The 16685-nt window shown below is 43.8% G+C and overlaps 1 pseudogene; it reads right to left on the reverse strand.

Annotated features, from left to right (window-relative positions):
• LOC149452559 (olfactory receptor 10C1-like) overlaps positions 1 to 5804 on the reverse strand; it is a 32129-nt pseudogene extending 26325 nt beyond the window's left edge.
• Positions 5805 to 16685: the final 10881 nt, after the last annotated feature.

A 16685-nucleotide genomic window follows, 5' to 3' on the forward strand; every position in this document is an offset into this window, starting at 1 on the left:
GGGAAGAAAAAGGATCTCTCTGCTGCCGAAAAGAGTGAAATAGTTCAATGCCTTGGACGAGGTATGAAAACATTCGATATTTCACGAAAACTTTAGTGTGATCATCGCACTATTCAGAGATTTGTGGCTGATTCAGAGCACAGACGGGTTGGTGCAGATAAAGGCACATTGAGGAAGATTTCTGCCAGATCCAGGCATCGGATCAAGAGAGCAGCTGCTAAAATACCATTACATAGCAGCAAACAGATATTTGAAGCTGCTGGTGCCTCTGGAGTCCCACGGACATCAAGGTGTAGAGTCCTCCAGAGTCTTGCAACTGTGCATAAACCTTCTATTCGGCCACCACTAACCAATGCTCACAAGCAGAAACGGCTGCATTGGGCAGAAAAATACATGAAGACTAATTTTCAAACAGTTCTGTTAACTGATGAGTGCCGTGCAACCCTGGATGGTTCAGATGGATGGAGTAGTGGATGGTTGGTGGATGGCCACCCTGTTCCAACAAGGCTGCAATGTCAGCAAGGCGGTGGGGGAGTCATGTTTTGGGCCGGAATCATGGGAACAGAGCTCGCCGGCCCCTTTAGGGTCCCCGAAGGTGTAAAGATGACCTCTGCAAAGTATGTGGAGTTTATGACTGACCACTTTCTTCCCTGCTACAGAAGGAAGAACTATGCTTTCCGTAATAAAATCATCTTCATGCATGACAATGCACCATCTCATGCTGCAAAGAATACCTCTGCATCAATGGCTGCTATAGGGATAAAAGGAGAGAAAGTCATGGTGTGGCCTCCATTCTCCCCTGACCTCAATCCTATTGAGAACCTTTGGAGCATCCTCAAGCAAAAGATCTATGAGGGTGGGAGGCAGTTTACATCCAAACAGCAGCTCTGGGAGGCTATTCTGACATCTTGCAAACAAATTCAAGCAGAAACTGTCCAAAAACTCACAAGTCCAATGGATGCAAGACTTGTGATCTGCTATCAAATAAGGGGTCCTATGTTAAAATGTAATGTGACCGGTTCAAATGTTTAAAAAGTTAACATGTTGTTAAAAGTTTGATTGAAAGAGCTTTTGATTTCAGTAAATATGCTGCAAACACAACAAATGACAATTTTCAGTTCTTTACAACCTATAAAGTGTTTTGAAACTTACTGTGCGTAAATTTGGAACAGTGCATTGGAAGTTTTTTATGTTTAAAAAAAATACTGTTATCATTAGGAGGTTTGGGAAGTTATAATTTTTGTTGTCTTTTTTAAATTAGATCTAAGACAAATATAATATTTTTTCCTATTAAAAAATTAGTCTTAAACATCCATAAGTATAATTTTCATAAATGTGATGTCATGACTAAAATGAAAAATAAATGTATTATGATTGCCATAAAAAAGAAGAAATAATAGATTAATTTAGAAAGATATAAATTAACTGATAGGCTGGGGCACACACTAAAGAACCTGGGCACATGCCTTGTGTGTCAAGGTCTAGTAACTCCCATGATCATCACTACCTACTATATATTACCTATATGTTACCTCTCTAGTACCTTTCTGCTCAAAAACTATTTGATGTAGAGCTTGTCTAATCTCATGGTTCCTCAGACTGTATATGATAGGATTCAACAATGGGTTCACCACAGTGTACAACAAAGAAGTGTACTTGTTTACGGAAGGTAATTTCTCATTGGCTGGAGTCACATAAATAGTAATTATGGACCCATAATATGTACACACAGAGATCAGGTGGGCACTACATGTAGAAAAAGCTTTTTTCCTGCCAGCGGAGGATGACATTTTGAAAATGACAGTAAAAATGTAGATGTATGTCCCAATGATAAATGCAAGAGTACATCAAAACAAAAAGGCAGAGCATGTAAAGTCTAACCATTGTACGATAGATGTGTCTGATGTGGACAATTTCACGATTGGACCCACATCACAAAAAAAGTAATCAATGTCTGTGAGTAGAGATGAGTGAATCGAAGTAGCCGAAGTGGAATTCGAGTCGAATATCGGAAAAAATGGCGGCGACATGTGCGGCGATGGAGCGGGGATGTCTGGACAAGGCGCGCTGACCCATAATGCATTCCTCAACGACATGTGATCGCATCAGCCAATCAGCAGCCAGCCAGCTAGCACTGTGTAATGGTCGAGCTATAAATAGCGGCCATTTTGGAATTCTTCATTTGCCTGCAGTCATTGAACAGAGGCAGACCGCTCTGTATTAGGGACAGGGACAGAGTTAGGGCCACAGAAACGATACTTGGGGACAGAGAAACGATACTTAGGGACAGAGAACTATTACTCAGGGACACAGAATTGTTAATTAGGGCCACAGAATCGTTACTTAGGGACAAAGAAACGCTAGTTAGGGCCACAGAATTCATACTCAGGGACAGACAGAATTGTTACTGAGTGCCAGAGAATTGTTACTTAGGGCCACAGAAACGTTATTAGGGCCACAGAATTGTTACTCAGGGACAGACAGAATTGTTACTGAGTGCCAGAGAATTGTTACTTAGGGCCACAGAAACGTTATTAGGGCCACAGAATTGTTACTCAGGGACAGACAGAATTGTTACTGAGTGCCAGAGAATTGTTACTTAGGACCACAGAAACTTTAGTTAGGGCCACAGAATTGTTACTCAGAGACAGACACAGAATTGTTACTGAGGGCCACAGAACTGTTACTTAGGGCCACAGAATTGTTACTCGCACAGACACAGAATTACAGAATTGTTACACAGGGACACAGAATTGTTACTGAGGGCCACAGAACCGTTACTTAGGGCCACAGAATTGTTACTGAGGGCCACAGAACTGTTACTTAGGGCCACAGAATTGTTACTCGCACAGACACAGAATTGTTACTCGCACAGACACAGAATTGTTACTGAGGGCCACAGAACTGTTACTTAGGGCCACAGAATTGTTACTCGCACAGACACAGAATTGTTACTCAGGGACAGACAGAATTGTTACTGAGTGCCAGAGAATTGTTACTTAGGGCCACAGAAACGTTATTAGGGCCACAGAATTGTTACTCAGGGACAGACAGAATTGTTACTGAGTGCCAGAGAATTGTTACTTAGGGCCACAGAAACTTTAGTTAGGGCCAAAGAATTGTTACTCAGGGACAGACACAGAATTGTTACTGAGGGCCACAGAACTGTTACTTAGGGCCACAGAATTGTTACTCGCACAGACACAGAATTGTTACTCGCACAGACACAGAATTGTTACTCAGGGCCACAGAACTGTTACTTAGGGCCACAGAATTGTTACTCGCACAGACACAGAATTGTTACTCAGGGACAGACAGAATTGTTACTGAGTGCCAGAGAATTGTTACTTAGGGCCACAGAAACGTTATTAGGGCCACAGAATTGTTACTCAGGGACAGACAGAATTGTTACTGAGTGCCAGAGAATTGTTACTTAGGGCCACAGAAACTTTAGTTAGGGCCACAGAATTGTTACTCAGGGACAGACACAGAATTGTTACTGAGGGCCACAGAACTGTTACTTAGGGCCACAGAATTGTTACTCGCACAGACACAGAATTGTTACTCGCACAGACACAGAATTGTTACTGAGGGCCACAGAACTGTTACTTAGGGCCACAGAATTGTTACTCGCACAGACACAGAATTGTTACTCAGGGACAGACAGAATTGTTACTGAGTGCCAGAGAATTGTTACTTAGGGCCACAGAAACGTGAGCGCAGTGAGGAAACTACTAACCAGCCGCAGCAGCAGCAGCATCAGGTGGACCTGGAGCAGGACCTCAAACAACAGGCTTAGGCCTACTTGGACAGCACCCTGCCAACCGAGGAAGACAATCCCCTTGACTACTGGGCAACGAAACTTGACCTTTGACCCCAACTAGCTGAATTTGCCCTTGAAAGGCTGTCATGCCCGGCCAGTAGCGTGGCATCGGAGCGCGTGTTTAGTGCGGCAGGAGGTATTGCAACTCCGCGAGGGACACGACTGTCCACCCAAAGTGTGGAGAGACTCACGTTTGTGAAAATGAATCAGGCGTGGATTAGTCTGGATTTCAAACCACCAGTTCCTGACACAACTGACTAAATCCGCCATGAATCATGCCTCAAACATGTGTCACTTTCAGGTCTCCTCACACACTGCTTGTGTTTTCAATTTTTTGACATAGGGTGCTGGCAGATTACGGGCCTCCCATAGCTGCTGCCAGGCCCCTAATCTGCCATGGGCCCCTATATACCGCCTCCTCATGCTGCTGCCAGGTCCAGAGTCTCTCATGCCATGTGCCACTTTCAGGTCTCCTCACACACTGCTGGTGTGTTCAATTTTTTGTCATAGGGTGCTGGCAGATTACGGGCCTCCTATAGCTGCTGCCAGGCCCCTAATCTGCCATGGGCCCCTATACCGCCTCCTCATGCTGCTGCCAGGTCCACAGTCTCTCATGGGTCCCTGTACGGCCTCCCATTGCTGCTGTCTCCATCGCCACACTCTGCCATGTGCCACTTTCAGGTCTCCTCACACACTGCTGGTGTGTTCCATTTTTTGTCATAGGGTGCTGGCAGATTACGGGCCTCCCATTGCTGCTGCCAGGCCTGTAATCTGCCATGGGCCCCCGTACCGCCTGGTCACGCTGCTGCTGGGTCCACAGTGTGACATGGGTCCCTGTACCGCCTCCCATTGCTCCCACTCTGCCATGTGCCACTTTCAGGTCTCCTCACACTCCTGCTGGTTTCCATTTTGTCATAGGTTGCTGGCAGATTACAGGCCTCCCATAGGTGCTGCCAGGCCCCAAATCTGCCATGGGCCCCCGTACCGCCTGGTCACGCTGCTGCTGGGTCCACAGTGTGACATGGGTCCTTGTACCGCCTCCCATTGCTCCCACTCTGCCATGTGCCACTTTCAGGTCTCCTCACACTCCTGCTGGTTTCCATTTTGTCATAGGTTGCTGTATGGCCTCCCATTGCTGCTGCCTCCACCGCCACACTGTGGCTCCAAACACTGGTTTTGGCCCCGTGACTGGCCAAATGAGTGAAGTGTGCGGTGATTCTAAGATCGACGGCACTCATCTGCATGTCATACTGACTGATAGTATTATTTCTCTTCCCCAGCAGACTCCAAGGGCATTTAAATTAAAGGTACAGTGTTCTGCGCTAATATTAAGTCTCTCTGAAGCCTAGAAACACCCTTTTTTAAGTTAAATTCACAGCGAATTTATTCGACTCGAATCGAATATTGTCCACGAATTCGCCGAATCAGTCGAATCGAATTTTTCATTTCTTCGCTCATCTCTATCTGTGAGGTCACAAAATTCAAACTGAGCTATGAAAATAATTTCAGTTGAAGATAGAGTCCAAGTTATTATCCAAGAGCCAAAACCCAACAGGAAGCAGATTCTACGATCCATAATTAAAATGTAATGTAAAGTATTAGAAATAGCTACATATCGGTCATAAGACATTATAGCAAGGATGAAACATTGCACAAATCCGAAATTCAAGAAGGAGTACAGCTGTATGATACATCCGCCTACAGACATTTCTCTCTTTGTCTTTAATATAACCTCTGCCATCAGTGGAATTACACATGTGGCCAGGAGGACATCTGCGAGAGCAAGGTGCTGAAGAAAGATGAACATCAGGATTTTGAGATTGCTATTGGTTGACACTAGAAGGATGATTAGAATGTTGCGGATCACTATTGCCATGTAAATTAGAAGTGAGACAGCAAAGATTAGAGTTTTGAAGTTTTCTAGACCTTGGAATCCAAGAAGATAGACCTCTGTGACTTTTGTTTGATTGTCTTGACACATTTTAGGAAGCGTGACCCATCAGGAAAGATACCAACCAAAAGAAGTTTGTTTATAACATAAGAAGAGAATGCCTAAGACATAAGTCAATGAATGTCTCACCTCAACTCACATTTATACATGCACATACTAAGGACAATTCAGAAATGTAGCCAATTAACCTAGGGAACGTGCAAAATCCAGTGCATCTCTGCATAGAAACCAGCTACCAGGATTTATTGCCAACGCTTAAATGAACAAGCTGAAGTTAGAAGCTGATTGTCTACCATGCACAGCTGGACCAGATTTTGCACTGTCACGTTTTAGTAAATCAACCCCCAATGTCTAATACACAACGTAAAATCAATCACTGAACTTCTCACCTCATTATATTACAAATGTGTTTACCATAGAAGTTTTGTAGGTTTACTCAATCAACTATTAGCCAAAGTTTTACATATAATGCACTTTCGCTCAATTAGTCAGGTGCCTAACATATCTTCTTGGTAAGTCCTCTGCTCCTTCTGCGCTGTGTAGCCTGGACCTCAGAGGTCTTCAGAGGAAGACACATGGAACCTTAAAACAGCTGATCTGAATTTTCTCTTGTTCACATTCACTGCAATTTAGAAAAAAAGGAAGTAAACAAGAATTGCATTAACAAGGTAGACCATTACCACTCACCAGACAATGACTATCAATGCCTAAAGCTACCTACCAAGCAGGGTTCCCTTTCTGTTTAAACAATGAGGCCCACAACCATCTGGAGTTATTGTTCAGACAGAGCAGCAATTTGAACCAGCAATTTCTAGTGCCATGGGATGCAGCACCATCCTGTTTGTTTGAGTTGCACATTCACAGTGCATACTTTCTCCTGACTATGGTTAGCTCAGCAACTGCATTAGAAGAGAGTTCACACTGCTCATGTGCAGCCCAAAAGAAGATGGTGGTCTTCCCTCCTGTGACATTTGGGGGTGTTAATTCCCATGGCTGCTCTGTCCCTACAATAACTTGGGATGGAGCCATCACTGGCTGTCAAGAATTTGACTCTCCTAGCTACCTCGATTCTCCCAGTTCTATGGACCTGGAACCTGTCCTCCAGCATGGAGTGCTATCTCTTGGGTAGAGCATGCCTGTCTCCTAACAAGAGCCCACACCTGTCCCTTGATGGAGGTACTCCTGTCTCCTGGATGGAGCACATACCTGTTTCCTTAAGGGAGCCCCGAGCTATGCCCAGGCCTCCCTTATTTGGCTCACCTAGCTACCTCGATTCTCCCAGTTCTATGGACCTGGAACCTGCGCTCCAGCATGGAGTGCTATCTCTTGGGTAGAGCATGCCTGTCTCCTAACGGGAGGCCACACCTAACCCTTGATGGAGGTACTCCTGTCTCCTGGATGGAGGACATACCTGTTTCCTGAAGAGAGCCCCGAGCTATGCCCAGGCCTCCCTTATTTGACTCACCTAGCTACCTCGATTCTCCCAGTTCTATGGACCTGGAACCAGTCCTCCAGCATGGAGTGCTATCTCTTGGGTAGAGCATGCTTGTACTCTAACAGGAGCCCACACCTGTTCCTTGATGGAGGTACTCCTGTCTCGTGGATGGAGCACATACCTGTTTCCTTAAGGGAGCCCCGAACTATGCCCAGGCCTCCCTTATAACGAATGTACATAGCTGCAAACTCACACAGCCTGCACATCTCCAATAAAACCTGGACACATGATTGAAGGTTTCTTTACACCTAAAACTCTTTAAAGCCTCTGGACTAACAATCCTGATCCGGGAGAGCAAAGCTCGAAGAAAACCAAAAGCCCATTCTTCTCAGTTCAGACACAACACTTATGAGCCCCTCAAGCTGTATCTTTGAGAGTTGTGTGTTTCTCCTGCCTATGCTCACACAGTGACAGGGCCTAGCACTGTCACAATATCTATATTATATTATTATAAATGTATTGTTCAAAATATAATACATGGTGATGCGAGCCATAATAATTCGATGTTACAAATTCAAATATAATAACATTGTACAAGATATAGTGCTTAAGAAATCTGAATGTAATGCAGACAGAGTTGTTTCTACTTTAACTTCTGTGCAACAATTCTGGAAGGTCAGACTGCTAGCAACTATGCCATGTGCCTAAAAAATATTTATTCTATTTTTTTTTAAACTTTATTCTTGTATAAAAAAAGAAACAGGTTTCCAAATTCTGTTAAAGTTGACTCCCAGGCAAACAGCTAAATACGCAGATAAAACATGTATAATGGAGCTGTTTTACTTTCTAAAGTATGTTTCTTTTTTTTCATACAGTCATAGGAATTACACAGCTCTGCAACACAGCATATCCATATATGATGGGGCCAAAGACTTATGCAGGTCATAGACGGGTCGAAAATCGGCCGACTTTGCGGTCGAAAAACAAATCGGACGATTTTCGCATCGTTAGTGGGTTAATTGGTCTGCCGTTATTTGGGGTTTTGGCACATTTTTTTATCGGTAAAGTTGGGAAATTTGCGGCCGATTTTGACGATCGGACGATTTTCCCGGCAATGATGGGCAAATCAGCCGATCGTTTTACCAATAAAAAATCTGCACATGAGCCGTGACCTGCAAGAAGAAGAAAAAGAAGAAGTAAAAGATGAAGAAGAATAAAAAAAAGAAGAAGAAGAAAAAGAAGAAGAATTCCAGTCCGCTATTATATTATATATGAAAAGTCTTGCAGTTGCAACAATGTATCCATTTGTATCCAAAAAAAAAAAAAACATCTGTATCCAAAATGGATACAAGTGGATACATTGTTGCAACTACAAGACTTTATTCATGTAAAATATAATAGCGGAGCTCTCTGCAAGGGACAGAAGTAAAAATGCTGGCCGTAGACGGGGCGAAAATTGGCCGATTTTTTTACCGTTGGTGGTAACGTTGACTGATTGAACGACCGATTTTTCTATTTTTTTTTTTTTAAAACGGCCTGTCTATGGCCTGCATTAATGATTCTCTTCTGCAGTTAGGTAATACTTTCAGGTCTTGCTCCCCTTCCCTAGCTAATGACTGGACAGTGAAAGGAGAAGCAGAACGCAGACTAGCTCAACTAACATTCACATTCCTCCTATCAGGATTCTCCTTTCAAGCACACAAGAATGGCAGCACATTTTATTGGCTCCTTGTGCTGCTTCTTCCTTCCCTATCTGAGTTCTGCTGGACATGGACTGCAAAAGACCGATAGCACATCAAATTCAGGTGCTGATTGCACTGCCTGTGTGAAAAAGATAAAATAAATATAATGATGAATACAGAGCTGCATTAATGTGTGCCTGGAAATCATTTCATCTCCGCCTGGTTGGTATAAAGCCGTACAGAGCTACTTGCCTTCTGCAAATAAATCATTTGCAGCCATAACAATCCGCATGTTACGGTCTTGAATTATGTTGGGTGCTTTGATCTTTTTTATAGTTAAGGGATACATGAATGAGTCCTACAGGATTGCTAACTAAGGTCCTTCTGTGCATAATATTATCAGCCGGGTCTTCATCTTCAAATCTGGGCAATTACCAGTAAAGATGCACAAACACAATTGAAACAAAAAAGTCTCGGGAGTATTAGGATAAAAAGCAATATTCAGTAATGACAAGTAAATGGAATAGTTAGTTACATAGTAAGTCAGGTTAAAAAAAAAAAGAGGAAATGTCTATCTAGTTCAATCAACTGAAAAAAACCAAAAATAAAACAGTTAAAGGGTCAGTTCAGATTTCTACAAAAATAATAAATGCCATTTTTTTTACAGGTAAAAAATGGGCATTGATTATTTTTGCATAAGGAGCCTGGAGACCATTGTATCAGCCATTGGCAGATCGCCGGTGCCATGCAGGTCTCCTGCACACTTGTCAGTATATCTGCTTGCTTGTTCATCCTGTACTTGTAGTCAGGGGCGGACTGACAACTCATGGGGTCCCTGGGTAATAGGGGATCATAGGGCCCCTGTGTCCTTGCCCAAACTCAAAAAAGCCTATGAAAAAGGTACCAGGGGCATCTCATGGGGTCCCCCACTGACCCTGGGCCCTCGGGCAGTGCCCAAGTTTCCAAATGGTCAGTCCGCCCTTGCTTGTAGTCCATTCATTTACAGAACAATCAGAATAAAAGATGCCATCATGTGGGCGGAGCCCCGCCTGGCTGTGCTGTTTTTAAAAAGTGACAGCTAGTACGGGGAACTACTCTTTGTACTTTTGATACAGGGAGGGGGGATAAGGCGGCGGCTGCAGGATCAGAAACATGTTACATGTTCTACCCTAAAAACGGGTGGAACATGTAACATGTTCCCAAAGGTGAACATATCCTTTAACCTGTTCTCAACCGGCCAATAGTAAAATGACTGTTGATCCGGATGGGTGTCATAAGACCTCTTTCGCGTTTTGCGTCTCACGCAGAAACAGCCGATGACAGATTTGTTTACCGGACCATTATTAGTACCATGTGACCTGTGACCAATCACAGCAAATCACATTGCAATTGTAAACAATGGAAGGCTTCCTTTCATGTCATCCATTGGATACAATTGTGTCACTAGCTGTGATTGGTCACAGTGATCACATTATACAGAGTACTACAATGTTATTATGGTAACATTATACTACTCTGGTCAAAGTGTGTTATGAAAAACAAAATCTTAAAAAAAAATATGTAATTAACCCCTTCACACCGGATACAGAAACATAAAAACAATTTCAGTTCTAAGAATGCAACTGAGATTCAAACTTGGTTATGTAGTTACTCCCTACATGTTTCGCCCTCACGGGCTTCTTCAGGGGAGATTTTTTTGAAGAAATTTCTACCGCCGAGGCAGTCCTGGATGTGAAAGCTCACGGAGCTAGAAGAAAATGACCTAAAAAAAAGATCTTAATTGGCCTACACGTCCAAAACAGTTGTAGAGGATATAATGGGCATCAAATATCATCTGTTAAATGCTTTAGAAGGATATATAGGTATAACCTAACAAAGATCTATTTGAACTATACATCCACAACCATAGGAGAGGAAACAATGGACTTCAAACATCCATCTTTCTTCAGATCCAAAACAGCCTCCAAGATACTCAGTGTACACTGGTGATTAGCAGAAACCAGTGCATACTGAGTATCTTGGAGGCTGCTTTGGATCTGAACGAAGATGAATATTTGAAGTCCATTGTTTCCTCTCCTATGGTTGTGAAATTTCTTTAAAAAAATCTTCCCTGAAGAAGCCCGTGAGGGCGAAACATGTAGGGAGTAACTACATAAACAAGTTTGAATCTCAGTTGTATTCTTAGAACTGAAATTGTTTTTATGTTTCTGTATTTTTTCCTTTCTTGTGTTTTTTACAAAAACATGATATAAAAATTATATAACTTTTTAATATGTTTGGTATTCATGTTCTTGCACCCTTAAAGTCCCATCTTCTCTATTGAATATTTGCAATTTTAAGGGATGTGGTGCAATAACCATATCTGGTCACTCGCTCGTCACTTCACTGTTTCTAATATATATATATATATATATATATATATATATATATTAAACCCCCATCCACATTCGGTGTGAATATTAAGTGATACAGTGGTAAATCTTTTTATCCATAGCAATTATTTGTGCAAATTGCTCCAATTAGTGCTCCCCCTCCAGAGCCCCACTCACCCCAGATAATTGACCACCTGGAATGGTAGGTCAAATATCGCATTTCCTGCAGGAAAGTTAGCCGTCTGTGTGGTCTTGACACCTCTATATGCTGATGACGGACTCCATAGTGGAAACACCTCTAGATCAATCATTTGCGACAAAACTCCTCCAGAACCTCCACAGTACTCCTCCATCGCCATATAAACATCAAAGGGAAACTTCCACAGCGTAATACCGTATTTATTAGGTAAAAAACATTTAAAATTGCACTTACATAAAAAGATGTGTATGGCACTTTAAACCTCAGCAAAAAGCAATTCCTTCTCAGAGGACAAGTATAGCGCTAGTTGCTGGGGGTGTATTTTTGCTGGCTGAAGGCAATTTATTTTACTGTTTTTCTTGTTATCATTAACAAATTTCATACAAAAATAGTACTTGGTTCTGCATTCTCTAAAAAGAGTGGCACTGGGGGGGCATTTGTGACCGGGGACAATGAAGGTCTCTTACCTCTAGAGCTCCGTTCATACCTGGCCTTAGCGACTCACCCAGGGCGCAATTACAGCCTCCAGGCATCTCTGGGTGAGTCACATCAATCCAGCACCCGGCTCGGCACATAAGGGGAGGAATAATGGGGAAGATCGAGTGCTGGAAGCCCCCTCTCCCGCCGGCACATGACCCGTGGCCTTCCCCGCTGCAGTGGTTCCTCACTAGGCCACAATCCCTGGCCTCGAGTACAGCCAAAAGCCCGAGGACGAGCTCCTGACCCCCAGCGGCGGCGGGAGGTACTGTAGCTCCATCCCTAACTGAGCAGCAAGCATCCGCAGCCTCTTTAAACACCCAGATGGAAGATCCCTAGCCCCTGACATTGGTAGGGGGGCACTAGAACACCCTTTGAGTCATCCTCCTTCTGCTCCTTCCACTCCGCATGTGTCACCTTCTCTCACGGTATCTGCATTGGATGAAAAATTACAAGTATTTCTATGCAACATTACTGCCTCTATATCCGCTGAAGTGGGCAAATTGGCTTTGGATCTTAGAGGGGAAATAGCCCAGATCGGTGAACGTACAGATCAATTGGAGAATAAATTTGACTAATTGGTGCAATACGTCCATGTCTTAGAAGAAGATAACGCGTATCTGAAGCACAATATGTCACAAATCCAGCTCCAACAAGAAGATTTGGAAAACAGGGAACGCCGGTAGAACATCCGTATTTGCGGTATGTCTGAATCTATTGCCAACTCTCAACTCCACTGACATCTCTTGTCTTTTTTCACCGCAACTGCCCCCATGGTTCCAGAAGCAGATTGGCACCTGGATAGGGCCCACCGATCACTAGGCCCTAGACCTGCTGACGGCACCAGACCACGCAACGTCATCATCCACTTTCATTTTTTTTTAAAGCAAAGAAGCCTTGTTGTCCTCAGTATGCAGCAAGCCTTCCTTGGAATTTAAAGGGGACAGGCTCCAGATCTTTTGTGATCTTTCTCCGATTACCCTGGCCAAACGGCGGGTGCTGAAGCCAATCACCACACACCTTCAACATCAACATGTCCCCTATCGCTGGGTTTTCCCTTCAAGCTGGTCGTCTTTAAAGATAATTCCCAAGTTATTCTACATGACCTTTTTGAGGCGGACTCCTTTCTGAAGCAATTGGGACTACCTCCTTTATCGTAAGACACCTCCTCATTGCCACGTACTCCATCTCGCCCTTCCGTTACCCCCAACAAGATTTGGACACCAGTTCGCCGTCTTTCACATACCCCACAAAGTCCTCATCCTCCTCCAGCAATGAGCCTACCTGATGTTCTTTTAGGGTGTTCTCCTGTGGATACTTTGGGGTTGACCCTTCCCCCCTCCCTCTTTTTTTTTTTTGCTGGCCGAACCCTTGCTGGGTGCTTTCATTGGTCTTGTTTTTCTGGTTTGACGACTGTTATGTTTCAGTTATCGTGTTGCCCCCGATCCCGTCCAGCCACTGGCCTGGGCGACTTGGGTATAGATGTTTTTCCCAAGTATATATCCCTATGGATATCTAGGTTTTTTGCTGTAATGTTTCTGGTTTACATCTTATATAATCAATTAATGTTATTTATTTTCTGTTTTGTTCCATCGATGGTATCCCATTTACCTTTTCTGCTGGTACACATGCTATTTCCATTGTCATTTTGAGATGGCCTTATGGCTTTTATCATATAATATTAAAGGCCATAACTCCGTTCAGAAGCGGTGGATGGCTTTGAAGGAATTACGATCCTCAGGAGCAAACATTATTTTTGTCCAGGAGACCCATTTAAAATCAACTGGCTCCTTTCGTTTTGCCTCAGGGTTTTTTTCCCTATCCTACTCGGCCTTCGATCCATGTGGGAATGCTGGAGTGGCAATTCTGATTCGGACACATTGTTCCCTTCGGGTCGTTTCCTCCAGGGTCGATCATCACGGTTGCTTCATTATGTTAGAATGCATGCTTGGTGACTCCCCCCTTATTTTGTTGAATCTATATGCCCTGAACTCAGATCAGTTGCAGTTTCTTACACAAACACTCGCCAAATTAGGCTCCTTCTCTACTCCACACATGATTATAGGGGGTGACTTTAATTTAATACACTCACCACACAAAGACAGGAAGGTTCTCTTTGAGTCCACTCCTTTGAAGCAACAATGCTCCTTTCGCAAATTGATCAGGGAGCATCGTCTTTTTGATGCCTGGCGGATTAGACACCCTCTCCACAAACAATTCACTTTCACTTTCTACTCCACTCCTCATAGTTATTCCCACCTAGATTGCTTTTTTATCTCAGCTCCTCTGCTCCTTCTCCTGGTTTCCTCTGACATCAAACCTATCACATGGTCTGACCATGCCTCTTTGACCTTAAACCTTTTATTCCCTAATGTTATGCCTAAGGCATGCCGTTGGCACCTCTATGAGACCTTTTTATCTCCATGCTGAGCTCTCGCAGGGACTTGACATGTACTTCCACCACAATGTAGGCTCCGTATCATCTACCTCGACCATGTGGGAAGCCCACAAGGCAGTATTTCGGGGTCTTTGTATCTCCATGGGTTCTCATTTGAAGAAATCCTCAGAGAGTGCCAAGATTTCCCTAGTTCGCCAGTTAACCCTGGCTGAACGTAGACTTCTCACAAAACCGTCTATTTCTGGGCTACATAAAGTGACCTCTCTTCGTGACCAAATCAAGGCCCTTGATGCCTGCAAGTCCACACAATCTCTTTTCTGAGTCAAACAGAAATTCTACGAATTCTCTAACAAACCTCACCATATGCTCGTCAATCGACTCAAAGCACAATCTCTCTCTACGATGCCAGACCATCTTATCCAGCCGAATGGGGACCCTACCTATGATCTTCATGTAATGGTCTCCCTTTTTGGCTCCTATTATGAGTCCCTTTACAACTGTTTGACACCAGATCTCCATCCTCCCCTCACCGAGACTTTCTTTGATAGGTTTGTTAACCCTCTACTGTTACCGAAGCTATCGTCTTCTGACATCTCGGCCCTTAATGCTGACATTTCATATGAAGAACTATTTGATACATTTAAACATCTCCCCTCACGCAAAACCCCGGGACCAGACGGACTGCCCTACTCTTATTACAAAACCTTCATTGATATCCTGGCTCCTCATCTTCTCTCTCTTTATCAAGATTTTTTCAAGGGTATCACTCCCCAGGCTGACTTCTTCCATGCATATATTTCTGTAATTCCCAAACCTGACAAGGATCATTCCATCTTAGATAATTATCGTCCTATTGCTCTACTAAACTCTGACTACAAGATCTTTACTAAGATCCTAGCCAATAGGCTGTCCAGGCTCATCTCCAAGCTCATACACAGAAACCAAGTAGGCTTTGTTCCTGCCAGACATGCAGCGGATAATACCAGGAGATCCATTGATCTGGTTGACTTGGTTAACCGGTCTTCTACCCCTACCATTTTATTGAGCTTAGATGCCCAAAAAGCTTTTGACTGCCTCAGCTTGTCCTATATGTTTATGGTCTTAGAGAAGTTTGGCTTCCGTGGCCCGTTCGTGGCAGCTTTGAAAGCTCTTTACTCTCACCCTTCCTCACGGGTCAGATTGGCCTCTTTTCTCTCACCCCCTTTCCAGATGTCGAATGGTACGCGACAGGGATGCCCACTCTCCCCTCTATTGTTTTTTCTCTGCCTGGAACCGTTGGCTATTGCAACCCGGTCTCACCCCGATATACAAGGGATATTATCTCATGGCCGTGAGTACAAACTATCCCTATTTGCAGATGATATCCTCCTTAAACTCTCGAATCCCCAAATCTCTCTTTCAGTATTGCATAAAATTTTACGTCAGTTCGGGACCCTCTCAGGTTACAAAGTTAATACGTCCAAAACTGAAGCACTCCCACTTCACATCCCACCAGCTGTCCTCTCGTCCCTCCAAGAATCCTTCCTTATCGATGGTGCACTCATTCTCTAAAATATTTGGGTAACAGCCTCACTTCCTCCTACAGTTCTATATTTGACGCCAATTTCCCCCCCCTATTTATAGCTATCTCCTGCTCCTTGAAATTCTGGGATACCCTACCCATATCCTTCCTGGGACGTATCAACATAATAAAAATGACTGTGCTGCCCAAACGCCTGTATTTATTTGCGACTCTTCCTGTTCCTGTCCAAACTACATTTCCTCCAGAAATCTCTTCTACACTTCATTTGGCATAATAAGCGTAGTGTACTACTTTCTCTGCATTCTAGGGGAGGCCTAGGGGCCCCGGATATCGTGACCTATTACTATGCTACTCATCTCCGCTTTCTTACATCATGGTCCACCCACTATCCTCCCAACCCGTGGACTGAGATCAAGTCCTTACAATTGACTCCGACTCATCCTTGTTCTCTCCTTTGGTCGACCTCAGCGGTGGATCTTGCCTCTATCCATCATCTCTTCCTTGGCCCCATGCAACTTTCTATGAATATCTGGCAGAAATGTAAGACTAGGTTTGCATTGACCTCAGAGTGCTCCCCACTGACCAATATCCTCTTTAACCCCAACCTTCCAGATAGTCTGGTCATGCCCTGGGTGCTCCCTTGGGTCACATCCAATCTCTTCCAACTACGCCACTTGGTATATCCTGTGACTCGAACGCTGCAATCATTCTCATACCTCCAGAAAAAAGATCTACATTCCCAACATTTATATATATACCTCCAGATACGCCACTTTTTCTCTACCATGTCCCCCACATTGACTCTTGGGAAACCCACTCCCTTTGA

The sequence above is a fragment of the Staurois parvus genome, unplaced genomic scaffold, assembly GCF_062004578.1.
Source record: "Staurois parvus isolate SC_StPar_1 unplaced genomic scaffold, SC_StPar_1.0 ptg000470l, whole genome shotgun sequence".
NCBI classification, from domain to species: domain Eukaryota; kingdom Metazoa; phylum Chordata; class Amphibia; order Anura; family Ranidae; genus Staurois; species Staurois parvus.